We start from the raw sequence: 13,624 nt of genomic DNA, 5'->3' as shown, positions 1-13,624 counted from the left end.
TTCATGGCCAACCTGTTTGAGGAATATAAAAGTGTGGTATATCACATATAGATAAAGCAAAAAGGAGAAGTAGAAGGGAGAAGAGATGAGACAGGAAATGTGGGAGGGCACAAAGGCAAATGCTTTTGCTGAGTGAGTTGGGAAGCCCTCAGTGAAATGTGGACAGAGGAGTGGCATTATGTGGCTGCACTCGCTTCTCTGGATGGTGAGAGTCAAGGTGAGGAGATTAGGGGCTAGCAGGTAACCTGGTGGTTAAAGGCACTGGACTCACATGGTTGATCATGGTTCAAGCCCTGGACCTTGTGGCTTGCTTTTTCACTTTCCCTATCTCTCACTCACTCTGTCTCTCTGATCAAATTGGAAAATAATAATAACAAATAAAGTTGAAATAAAAATAATTCTTAATAAAAAGATGGGGAGATTAATCAGGAGACTATTAAGTAGTTGCTGAATAAGACTTTGGTAGCCTACGTCAGGTGACAGCTATGAAGCTGATTTCATAAGATTAGATTGTGAATGTATTTTGAGGTCAAGCCTACAGGATTTGCCGACAGAGTAAGATATGGTGTGAGAGAAAGAGAGGGGTCTAGGACAACTTTGAGCATTTTGGCCTGAGTGACCTGAAGAATGAGGTTGTTATTAATGGCGATGAAAAGGCTCTTGGAGAAGCAGGTTTAGAGGGAAGATCAAACATTTCATTCTGGACATATTCAATGTGATATTCCTAGTATATATTTCAATGGTGATGTCATATAGAGGTCAGTATGACCTTGGGTGTCTGCATTATCTCATTACAAAGTCTACTTTGTCTCTGGCCTGGCAGATGAATTCTTCTCTGCTCCTGGACTGGAGTCCTCCACCACAAACACACTCTGGTAGATCTTGAGTCAGACCAAGAAGCATCTAAGTGTGATTCTCTCGTTTGTATTTATTAGAGCTGGGGGTACTGGAGCACCACTGTATCACGTAAGTTGGCAGTGTTCAGTCCAGACACCTGCTGGGACAGAAAGAAGAAATCTGAACCCTGGAATAAACTGGATCCTGACAATCAATACTTAGTGAGTGTGAATTACAGCAAACTGAAATAAGCACGTCCAGACTTTTTTTTTAAGAGAGATTTTTTCCCAGAGGGTGTGTGCACTTGCCAGAGAGAAGAGAGAGACAGAGAGACAGCGAGAAATCACCCCCTGAAGGGAGATGGCCACATTATAATCCCTTCTCCACCATTCTCCTCTCAGGATTTTGGGCACACTCACAAGCCTGGTGTGTGTTTCAAATCTCTGCTTCAAACCATGGTGACCATGTGGGAGTCCAGTGATGTAACCAACTTACCATCTGCTGGTCCTGAAAGTCCAGACTTACAAATGAAATGTTTCACTGTAAAGCCACTTATAATGAAGGTCTTTAGAAACCATTCCCATTTTGCACTTAACCAAGAAATATTTCTCCTTTAAATGCATGAAATCATCTTGATGCATTGAGATTTACACTGGTTAATAAATATCTGAAACTTGAACTAAAAAATAAATGGCAAAGTAAGAATGTCTGAGGGAAATGACTTCGATGAAACTCAGAACCTCATCTAAATCTGAATCCTCTTTCCAAGAGATTTTAAGACATAGTTTAGTGACATCTTTCCTCATCCTTTCTACTCAAACTGAGAAAGTAAGTACATAACTCATAAGAGTGGTAGAGGGGGTGGAGGTGGTGAGTGTGGTCGTGGTGGAGGTGGGCTAAGCTTAGCATATATTCAACACATAATATATGAGTCCAGTGTTCTATCAAGATGTTGTGTATTATTCATTAGGTCACTGGGCAAGTCATAATGTATTTTTCTGTTATCTATGCAAAAATGCATCATGACTTTCCCAACAACTCAACACTGACACAATAATCCTAAACAATAGTATTATAAGGGGCCAGCAGATGTCATAGTGGTTAAGGCACTGGACTTCCACGTGGCCAACTGTGGTACGAGTCCTGGACCTGGGTGCTTGAAACTCACACCAGGTGCGTGTGCGTGCATGCCCAGAATCCCAAGAGGAGAATGGAGGAGGGATTGCAGCTTGGTCATTTGCCCTGGGGATGAATTCTCACTTTCTCTCTCTCTCTCTCTGTCTCTGGAAAGCACATGTATCTTATGGCAAAAATCTCTCTCAAAAAAAAAATATGATAGCATTATATTGCCACTTTACAGATGGGGAATATGACACCCAGCACATCTAAGTGATCTGCCTAGAATCATGCTGTCAGTAAAACCCAAAAGTAGAACACTTGGCTCAGAAGCCTGTGGTCCTTCTGCTGAATATACATCTCATTTTTCACTAGAGCTGATAAGAATTCATATAAACTGAAGTCAAGTGGCTAATGATATTTTTTGCATAGTCCTTTTCAGCTCATAGAATACTTCCATTCTCTCACTGAATCATCCTTGTCACATAATGCATGCTGGTCCCTTCATTTCTTATATAGATCTCATCTTTTAACATTGAAGAATGACCCACTTAGAAGTGTAAAGGCATTTATTAGGAGGTTTGCATCAGTATTTACATGCGATGGCAGTTCCACAAGGGTGTGTGGCATCACCACCCACCCGCTGATGATGGTTGCACTCCATGTGCTGAAGTCACTGGTCTATGGAGCAAATTATTCTCAGTATTGTGCCTGTGTCCTCTTCTGTTCTAGGCTGGAAGTCACTTTCCCACCACTGGCTCTATTCACACCTTCATTTCCATCTGACAGATTTAGCATTCAGGAGGTCTTGGAAGGTAGGCTGGTGGCCCTGAGAGTACCTTCCTTCCTCACTCCTGGAATCCCAGTCCAGGCCTTCTTGGCTTTCCCAATTCCCTTTAGAGAAACATGGAAGACTGGTGGGCAGGAGAGGTATAAAGATCTTCCCTAACCCTCGTCACAAACACAGGTGTTACATTCCAGTTTGTGTTTTATCCCTACAAATATGGTAGCAAAAAGTCTCCAGAGGGCAGAGATAATTTGCCAGTGTCCTTGAATGGTGTCTTTAGTTTGCTGCCCCACTCTAATGATCCAAGGTAAGGAACTAAGTTGTAATGAAGTTCTCCTGACCCTAAGGTGAGACTAGCACTCATACTACCCCTTACCTCCATTATGTTTTGTAATAGATATCAACAGATAGCACAGATTCAGACAGCACCAATGATTTCCCAGTCCATAGCAGGGGCGGATCAAGGTCAGGGTACTTCCACCCTTTAACTTAGATTCTTTTTTGTTTGTTTATTAATTTATTTCATGAGCAAGGTAGAGAGACAGAGAGGCAGAGAGAGAGAGAGAGAGGAACAGAGAGAGAGACAGCACCCCCCAAAAGGTTCCAACGCTGCAACTACACCCAGCCTTCAGTCAGTCTTGGGTCATGGTAAGAATGTACCCCACATGTACCCAGGGAGGTCTCTAGACTTGAAACCAGGAACCTTCCCAGATGAGGTTGCCTCATAGATGGTCATGTTTTAGTCCTGAGCTACTCTCTGGCCCCATAGCTTAGATTTTTTAAAAGAGGTTTTTGCCTTAGGGTGTATGCATTTGCCAGAGAGAGAGAGAGACAGACACAGTGAGAGGGAAAGTGAGAAATCACCCCCCTGGGGGATGGGCAAGCCACAATCCCTTCCTTGTTCTCCTCCTGGGATCTTGGGCATGCATGCACACGCAACTGGTGTGATTTTAAAGCCACTGGGTCTTGAACTTGAACTGTGGTCGGCAATATAGGAGTCCAGTGATGTAACCACTACACAATTTACTGGTCCCAGCTTAGATTCTTATATGTTCTTTTAGGAAAAAAATCAAGAGTACAGTGAGACTTGTAGAGTGTTATTTTATTTTTATTTTTTAATTTGGATAACTGATTTGGGTTATGACGATGTGAATTAAAATAAATTTGAACTTTAAGACAGAACTAAATTTTTAAAAAGTTTCTTTTTTTTTTTCCTGAGAGAGAGAGAGAGGCACTTCCCAACAGGGTCTTTATTTCATGACTTAGCTTTTTTTTTTTTTTGGAGAGGTTTTCGCTATAGGGCGCGTGCGCTCGCCAGACAGACAGAGACATAGAGACAGAAAGCGAGAAATCACCCCCCAGGGGGGATGGTCACGCCGCAATCCCTTCTCCTCCATTCTCCTCTGGGGATCTTGGGCACGCACGCACACGCGCCTGGCGTGAGATTTAAGCCACCGGGTCCGAGACGCGAACTGCGGTCGACTACGTGGGAGTCCAGCGACACAGCCATTACGCTAACTGCTGGTTCCCTCATGACTTAGCTTTAACCTCAGCCAACCAGGATCACAGGCACAGGGACCTCATGACATGAACTTGGGACCTTATTACATGGTCACAGCATCATGGAGCATTCTGTTACTGCTGTGCCACTGTGGCAGGGTCATAACTCCAATTTTAAAATAAGAATAATCAAACTTACTATAAGAAAATAGTGTTTTGTGAGAAATGTAATTTGTGTTAAAATTTATATTTTTGGTAGCTAATTCTATGAAAGTATCAGAAATAAAAGCACTCATATTCTCCTTACTATAATCTACTATGTTAATTTGTCATATTCTGTCTCAGATTTTTTTACATGTATATGACAGTTTTTCATAATTGAGTTCTTAGAGTATTAGTCCATTCTTATCTTCTTTTCTTACTTAATATAATATTATGAACAAAATTTCATTACTGATTTAGAGTAATTGTTTGAGTAATGTATTGTGAAAGTTGTCAAAATAAAAATGGAGTCACTTCTGTCAAACCCGGACCAAATGGAGCTGGGAGAAGGCCATAAAGAGATGGCCCTCACACACAACTGCCTGGTAACAGTATTACAAAAGAATGCCAAGAATACAAGCTTGCCTAGAGGCCAGCGCAAACTTGCACAAAAACATTTTTATGAGGACACCTTCCAGCAATAGCCTGCTCAACCTTGGACTGGCACTACCCTTGTTATTGATTCTTGCAGTGAAAGATGATTGTTTTTGTTTTGCTTTGTTTTAAAACAAAAAGTATATAGGTATTGCTTGAAATATGTAAAACATCAATACTAAAAATGGACTCTTCTGCTTATTTTGGATTTCTTTGACTACTTCTGAGGTCAGCTATTTTACATCTTTTATTAGTGAAATAATTTTCATGTGACTGCTCATATTCTTTCTCCACTTTAAGACATACTCAAGTGTGCACTTTGCTTTTTAGATATTTTTGCTATAGGGCACATGCATTCACTGGAGAGACAGAGAGACAGAAAGTGAGAAATCACCCCCCAGGGGGGATGGTCACGCCGCAATCCCTTCTCCTCCATTCTCCTTTTGGGGTGTTGGGCATGCATACACATGTGCCCAGTGTGAGTGTTTCAAGCCACCAGTCTGAGACTCGAACCATAGTCAACTGTGTGGGAGTCCAGCATCTTAGTCCAGCATCTTAACCATTACACCACCTGCTGGCCCTTTTTTGGGGGGTTATTTTTAAAGAGCTCTTTATATTTACTTATATCGAGCTCTTTATCAAATATGTTCTGTATCCTTCCTTTTTAATTTTATTTATGAAAAATTTTGAAGAATAGAAGCTTTAGATCTTTAAACTTTATAATTCATTTGTATTTTTCTTTCAGTTTTTTGCCTTTGTGTTATGCTTAGAAAATTGTTCCCTTTATAAGATTATATGCCTTCACTTTGAATTTTACTTATTGTTCTTTCTTTAAAAAAAAAAAATCCACCTCTTTGGGACCAGCAGTTGGCTTAGTGGCTATGTCACTGGACTCCCATGTAGTCGACTGCGGTTCGAGTTCCAGACCTGGTGGCTTAAAGTCACACCAGGTGTGTGTGCATGTGTGCCCAAGATCCCGAGAGGAGAATGGAGGAGAAGGGATTGTGATGTGGCCATCTTCCCTGGGGAGTGACTTCTCACTTTCTGTCTCTCCATCTCTCTGTCTTTCTGGCAAGTGCATGCACCCTATAGCAAAAACCTCTCAAAAAAAAAAATCCACCTCTTCAATTTAACTTAATATTTTTGCCTTGCTCTATTTAAAATTTTCTGTGTGAGTGGAAGGTAGCCAAGAAATTCCATGGTAATTTATTAATGTCAGTTGTGAAAAAATTATTTTATATAAATAGTAGCTCTTTAATCAACTATTAAAGATTCCGTTGTTATATAAGACATACATAGTGCTGATTTCAGTCTTAATATATGTCTCAGTTTTTACAATAGGAAATGGAAAGACACCCTATCTTCTCGTGTTGGAAGACTGACTAATGTTTAGGTGTCGATACTCTCTGAATTGAGCTACAGACTCAATATAACTCTATCAAATCCAGTAGACATTTATTTATTTATTTATTTGGCAGAAATTAGTCTTATCATAAAATTAATATGGGAATGCAAGACACCTAGCTTAGCCAAAATAATATTGAAAAAGAACAAATTGGAGGACTCACATTTATTGATTTCAGAATTTACCATAATCTGGGAACCAGCAGTTAGCGTAATGGCTATGTCGCTGGACTCCCACGTAGTCGATCGTGGTTCGCGTCCTGGACCCAATGGCTTAAAACTCATGCCGGGCGCGTGTGCGTGTGTGCCCAAGATCCCGAGAGGAGAATGGAGGAGAAGGGATTGCGGCGTGACCATCCCCCCTGGGGGGTGATTTCTCGCTTTCTGTCTCTATGTCTCTCTCTGTCTGTCTGGTGAGCGCACGCACCCTATAGTAAAAATCTCTCCAAAAAAAAAAAAAAAAGAATTTACCATAATCTGCAATAATGAAGACTGTATGGTACTGTTATAGAAACAGACATATAGATCAGTGGAATAAAACTGAGAGTCCATAAATAAACCTTTACATTTACCCGGTTGAGTTTTGCCACTGGTACACCAAGACAACTCAATAGGGCGAAGAATGGCCTTTTCAACAAATGATGGGATAGCTGATATCCATGAACAAAAGAATAAAACTGAGCATTTTCCTCATACCACCTACAAAAATTAACTCAAGTGACTCATAGATATCAATTTAGGAGCTAAATCTATAAACATTTTAGAAGAAAACACAAGAGTAAATCTTTGGGACTTTAGGTTAGGCAATGTGTAGTTTTGTTTGTTTGTGTTTTTAGATATAACACTAAACGTGCAACTTACAAAAAGAAAAAAATAGAAAAAAATTATTACATCAAAATGATAAATTTTGTACTGCAAACACTGCCACAAGAAAATGTAAAAACTCAGAGTGAGCGAAATGTTTGCAAATCACCTATTTGATAAGAATTTCACAACAACTCAAATGTCCATCAGCTGATAAATAAATAAAATGTGGTATATCTGTACAATAGAATATTATTCAGCAACAATAAATACTGATATAAGCCGTGAAGTACTGACGTATGTTACAATTTGGATGAATTGTGAAAATTTTCTCTTAAATAAAAGAGATCATTCACAAAAGGCTATATATGTTGTGACTTCATTTGTGTGAAAAGTCTAAACTACCCAAACCATAGAGACAGAAATTAGCTTAATGGTAGCATAGAGCTGGGTAGGACAGCGGGGAGAAATGGGAAGTGACTGCTGGTGGGGGTAAGGTTTCTTTTTGGGCAACAAAAACATTCTAAAATTAGATTGCATTGATAATTGCACATTGTGAACTAGCCTTAAAAACATTGAATTGTAGGGACCAGCAGTTAGCGTAATGGCTATGTCGCTGGACTCCCATGTAGTCGACCGCGGTTTGCGTCCCGGACCCGGTGGCTTAAAACTCATGCCGGGTGCATGTGCGTGCGTGCCCAAGATCTCAAGAAGAGAACAGAGGAGAAGGGATTGCGGCGTGGCCATCCCCCCTGGGGAGTGATTTCTCGCTTTCTGTCTCTGTCTCTCTCTGGCTGGCAGGCGAGTGCACGCGCCCTATAGCGAAAACCTCTCAAACAAAACAAAACAAAACAAAACAAAACAAAACAAAACAAAACATTGAATTGTACAACCTAAATGGATAAAATATATGGTAAGTTAATTGTATTTCAATATGGTTGTTAAAAATCTTTTGAAGAATAAAAATATTTTAGTTCATAAAGTACCTGTTATAATATTCTTTTTTTAAAAATTTTTAACATAAAGATTAGGGAAAAGGTAAGTCATAGAAGAATCCTTAAATTTACCAGTAAGTAAAGTAAAATATCACAAAGTTGGAAAAAAACCGAAGGACTGAATAGACACAAGAAAAAGTTACTGGGCCAGCCAGTCGTGTGGTGGTTAAGGTGGCCAGATCTCATGTGGCTGGCTGTGCAGTTGAGAAACACACCAAGTGTATGTACATGGATGCCCAAAATCCCCAAAGGAGGGAGAGATGGAGAAGGGATTGCAGTGTGACCATTCCCCATGGGGGAGAGGGTAGTGTTTTCTCACTTTTTCTCTTTGTTTCTCTTCGGTTAGAGCACATGCCCTCTGGGAAAATTTTAAAAAGAAGGTTACCAATTTATTTTCTTGGAGAAAACCTTGGAGTCACTGCAGACAAACTGTCACTATCAATGAGACCACAGAGACATTGAGTTGCCATCAGGAAGACAATTAAAGCAAAATCTAAAACTGTCTACTCCCCTCATCCCTGGCACAAGCACACAGAGACCATTGAGGCTAGTAGGGCCAGCAGCAAAACAACAAATGTCATGTTGACAACATTTATTTTATTTTATTATTATTTTGAGAGAGATTTCTTCCTAAAGGGCGTATGTGCTTGCTGGAGAGACAGTGAAAGACAGAGAGACAGAAGCAAGAAATCACCTCCCTGGGGGAGATGGCCATGCCACAATCCCCTCTCCTTCATTCTCCTCTTGGGATTTTGGACACACATGCACATGTGCCTGGCATGAGTTTCAAGCGGCTGGAATGAACTCAAACCACGGTTGGTCACATGGGAGTTCAGCACCTTAACCACCATGCCACCTATTGGCCCCAGGCAACGTTTATTTTAATAAGACCTAAAGAACTGGAGCCAGCCCAGAGAAGGCCGACTAGAGTGACCAAAAACCAAAGTCTTCTTTAACCATTGTCATTGCAAACGTTTCTCCTTTCTCAGCCATGAAGCGTATATGACTATTAGATCTGGCCATCGATTGCATGCTAGAATCACGTGGGCCTTGCCTCAAACCAAGTAAGTCAGAACCTTGGGTGGGGAACAGACGCCAGCATTTAAAACAATCTCCCAGGGACTTCTGGTGTCTGATCTGACATGTAAGGAACTTAGAAGTCATCGCTCCATCCTGAGAACAAGTAAATAGCTGAACAAATGGAGCAATCAGCCTTCAGAGAAGTGGGCTCACAGGACAAACTGCTGCCCTCAAAACCAGAGAGGGGCAGATACAGAGAATCACAACTTTCCAGAGCAGAAAGTATTTCAGTGGGAACCAGGCCTGGGCGGAAAAACCTGATTGCAACTGACAAATTGCTGGTGGCCCAGTGTGGGCAAATTTGAGAGAGAAAACGTCCAGGGAGATGAGGCCAGATGGTAGCAGCAGTGAAAGGCGATGCTCTGTGTTTAAGGCAATGTAACTGCTCCATATAATGGAAAATACATTTCATTAGCATTTCTCCCAACCCATAGAATGTATAAACACCAAGAATGACCTGCAAACGGTGGACTTTGGACAATAACGATGTGTCAATGTACATTTATCAGTTGTGACCAATAGTGCCACCCCATAGCTTCATGGTTAAGAACTGGAGTTTTTGGCTCTGAACCAAAAACTGCTCTAAAAATAATTAATTGTACATTGAAGGCTCTGCAAAAAGTTCACGGAAATGGCATATTATAAAAAAACAAAAAACAAAAACAAAAACAAAAAACCAACAACTATGCATGGATTTAAAAGATTTTTGCACCAAAGTAAACTCATACTTGAATTCCAGATTCTGTGAACTTTTCAAAGTCCCTTCATAAAAAAAACACAACAAAACAAAATCCCCCCACATGCTCCCAGAGATTCCAGTGTGAAACCAGGCCAATGTACCACAGTGCTATAGTACATAAGAAGCAAAACAGAGTTGTGGTGAAGTGTGAGCTTTGGAGATAGGCTACTAGGATTCAAATCCCAGGTCTGCCATGACTACCATGGGGCCTTTCCATGGTTACTTAAACTGTCCAAACGTTGATCTTCTCGCCCATAAAGCATTAATAGTATTACTTCATAGGATTATTGAGAAGATGAAATAAGATAACAGACGTAAAGTGTTAGGCACTGGTCTTGCATAGTAAGTGCCCCAAAAATCTAGTTATGACATTCTGTAATGATCATCATTCTCCACCACCTTTTCTTCTTGTCTATATAGGATTTTCTAAACTGCCTGTGGTTCCCAGAGCAGGCTGGGCTCCCCTCGGGTCCAGATGTTGATGGGCACTGGTCCTCCAGCGTGAACCCTCTTCCAGCCCATCCCTCTCCCTTCCTGACTGTCAGATTGCTGCTCCTGCTTTCTGCCTGGCTCAGGCCTGACCCCTGCAGGAAGCGTTTCAGACCACAGCCTGCTTTGCATTCTTAAGCAGCTCACCTTCCATTTGCTGCCCCAGAGGCAGTCTGCACCAGTCTCTACCCTGCTGTCTGTCCCCATGGCTGACCTGGACGACCTGCACCCATGAACTTCCTCATTGTCTGGCTGATGAGTGAGTTCAACCGATGGGAAGCCTTGGCAAGAAATCAGAGGGAGGGAGTTTAGAGTGTGGATATTTAGTCCTCTAGTTTCCTCATTCCTGGAGGGAGGGACTGTGACTTGTAGGGGCTCTGAAGGTCCTGGCAAAGAGGTCTTATTTTCACAATTCTCTCCTTGGATCCAGCTACCAAGGCCTAGGAGCTCTCAAATTTTCTTAATTTGAGAGTGCTATCTGTTTCCTGCTAGGACCTTTCCTAGCAGGGCCTTTCCTTTCCTGTGGCCTCTGTCCTTCCTCACCTTCTGTGGCACTACACAGGTTGCTAGTTCTCAGCATATGAATGGGTTTAATTTCCAAATTAAACGGCCATCATATGCCCGTTTAGACCTACCTCAATGAAGTACAAAATCACCAGGAGGTGTCTTTTCTCATATCTTCCTTTCCCCTCCTCAAGATCTCCTGAGAGCCTGTGATTCCCCTCTCCCCCTCCTTCCTGCAGTCCTCTGGGCTTCGTGCTTCCTCCTCCCTTCACCTGCAGAGACTCAGCACTTGTATCTCCTTCATCTTTAGTAAGTCCAAGATAGGGTCTCAGGGGACAGCGCTGGAAAAGGGCAGTCCTCCCATCAGAGCAGATCTTCCTCTTCCGCCTCCAGGGACCTCTGCCCCAACCCAAGGCCCAGCGCCAGGGCTGGGTATTCACATTCCCTGACCCATCCCATTGTGGGTACAGGGATGCTAAATCAGCTCAGTCCAATTTGAATTTCAGGTAAGCAACAGACTTTCTTTTGTGTGAGTGTGTCCCATGCAATATTTGGGCATTTTTCTGCTAAAAATTATTCATTATTTATCTGAAATTCACTTTTAACTAGGTGTCCGGTGTTTTTATTTGCTAGGTCCTACATCTCTGCAACCTCTTTTTTCCTACCTGTTTCCGCTTCCAACTACCCAAATGCATTTTGGTGCAAACACAATTTTTGAAGAAAAATGACCAGTATAGACTCCTGATTTCTGTCTGACATTAAGTGAATTGTTGATGGTGTGTTTGTGTGTGTGTGTGTGTGTGAATTATTACCCTTTCCAACCATCCCCTGAGGCCCTATCTTGAACTTTCTAAAGCTTTTCTGAATAGCATGGCACCAGGGAGCTTCACAGATTTTGAAGTCACTTACTGTGTGTTGTTAAACGAAACGCTATTGGCCTGAGCCGAGCTCTGTACTCAGACCTGAGTTCCTGTAAACAATCCAGACCCTCACCTGGAAGTGTGCTTCCTTAGGAAGCTGCCAAGTTACAGCAATCTCTGCAGCCACAGTTCAGTCAGTCACAGACAGCCCACCCTTTACACTGTGTTAATGCTGGCAGACATCAAGCTGTAACCAGCACAATGATTTCTCGGCCTCATTGCCTCACTTCCATCTTTTGTACATCATTTTCCCTTTCTTGCATATAAATGTCCCCCCCCCCTCCTATGTGGCTCTCTGGAGTAGCCATTCTGGGGGCTACATGATTCAAATCATTTTGCTCAATTAAACTCTGCTAAATTAATTAATTAATTTATTTATTATTATTTTTTTTTGAGAGGTTTTCGCTATAGGGCGCGTGCGCTCGCCAGACAGACAGAGAGAGACATAGAGACAGAAAGCATGAAATCACCCCCCCAGAGGGGATGGTCATGCCGCAATCCCTTCTCCTCCATTCTTCTCTTGGGATCTTGGGCACGCATGCACACGTGCCCCACATGAGTTTAAGCCACTGAGTCCAGGACGCAAACCATGGTCAAGTACATGGGAGTCCAGTGACATAGCCATTATGCCAACTGCTGGCCCCAGTGCATACTTTTTTTAAAAAATTTAGTGAATAAATGTACATAAATAAGGTGTGTGTTTGCATACAGAAAGTGAAAAATCACCCCCGAGGAGTGATGGCTACATTACAGTCCTTTCTCCTCTATGCTCCTCTTGGGGTTTGGGGCACACCCACACATGCAACCAGTGTGAGATTTAAGCTGCTGGGTCTGGGACTCAAACTGTAGTCAACTATGTGGGAGTCTAGGAATGTAACCATTATGCCATCTGCTGGTCCTGATAAATTAAATTTTCATAAGTTTTTCTTTTTTAGAAGTTTTTCCACAGGGCACTTGTGCTTGCTGGAGGTGGGGAGGAGGAGGGGGAGAGTGAGGGGGGAGAGAGAGAGAGAGAGTGAGAGAGAGAGAGAACAGAGAAAGGGAGAAAGTGAGAGGGAAAGTGAGAAATCATTCCCCCAGGATGATGGCCAAGTTGCGATCTCTTCTTCATTCTCCTCCTGGGATCTTAGGCACACATGCACATGTGCCTGGTGTGATTTTTAAGCTGGAGGGGAAGAGAGAGTCAGAGACACAGAGAAAGAAAAAGTGGGAAATCACTCCCCAGGGAGGATGGCCACAATGAAATCCCTTCTCCTCCATTCTCTAGTGATTTTGGGCATACACGCATGTAATGCCCAGTGTGATTTTCAAGCCACCAGGTCCGGGACTCAAACGGCAGTTGGTCATGTGGGAATCCAGCGATGTAACCACTACACCATTTGCTGGTTCCTGAAGTTTTTCTTTTAACAATGTGTAGCTGGGACTGCTACCCAAACTCTACCTCCATTACCTCGCCTATAGAATGAACCTTAACAATTCCTATCCTTGCTGTTACATAGTAAGTATTCAATAAAGTGTCACTAATATTTTAAAGTATCTGTGGCTCAGGGTATGTGTGTAGAGAACACAGAAGGAAGTCTTTTTATTCTCTACTAATAGTACACCTATGACATATAGAAATCCTCCAAAGGACTACATATGCATTAGGTATTGAGTAGATTTAGTGATGTCCTGACTCCTTGACCCCCATGGATCAAGTAGCTTGTTAGAAAAATGTATTAGAATTTCCCTAGGAATGGACTACTCACTGTGCCATTCCTGCCCCCTACTGTACCTATGCCTCCTTCCTGTTCTGGGGAAGTAACGCAAAAGG

At 42.1% G+C, this 13,624-nt stretch overlaps 1 protein-coding gene across 2 annotated transcripts in view; it reads right to left on the bottom strand.

Annotated features, from left to right (window-relative positions):
- Window positions 1-721: 721 nt before the first annotated feature.
- The window catches only part of RGSL1 (regulator of G protein signaling like 1), a 102,065-nt gene continuing 89,162 nt past the window's right edge, over window positions 722-13,624 (bottom strand). Inside the window, exon 23 of one of the 2 annotated variants that reach the window (XM_006142327.1) lies at window positions 722-997. The gene's annotated coding sequence lies outside the window, so the exon portion shown is untranslated. The remainder of the gene's footprint in view (window positions 998-13,624) is intronic. The other variant, XM_027767952.1, reaches the window with a different exon arrangement.

Source organism: Tupaia chinensis, unplaced genomic scaffold (genome assembly GCF_000334495.1).
Source record: "Tupaia chinensis unplaced genomic scaffold, TupChi_1.0 Scaffold000074_1, whole genome shotgun sequence".
Classification (NCBI taxonomy): domain Eukaryota; kingdom Metazoa; phylum Chordata; class Mammalia; order Scandentia; family Tupaiidae; genus Tupaia; species Tupaia belangeri.
Note: the sequence above shows the minus strand (reverse complement) of the source record. Positions and strands in the feature narration are given on the sequence as shown.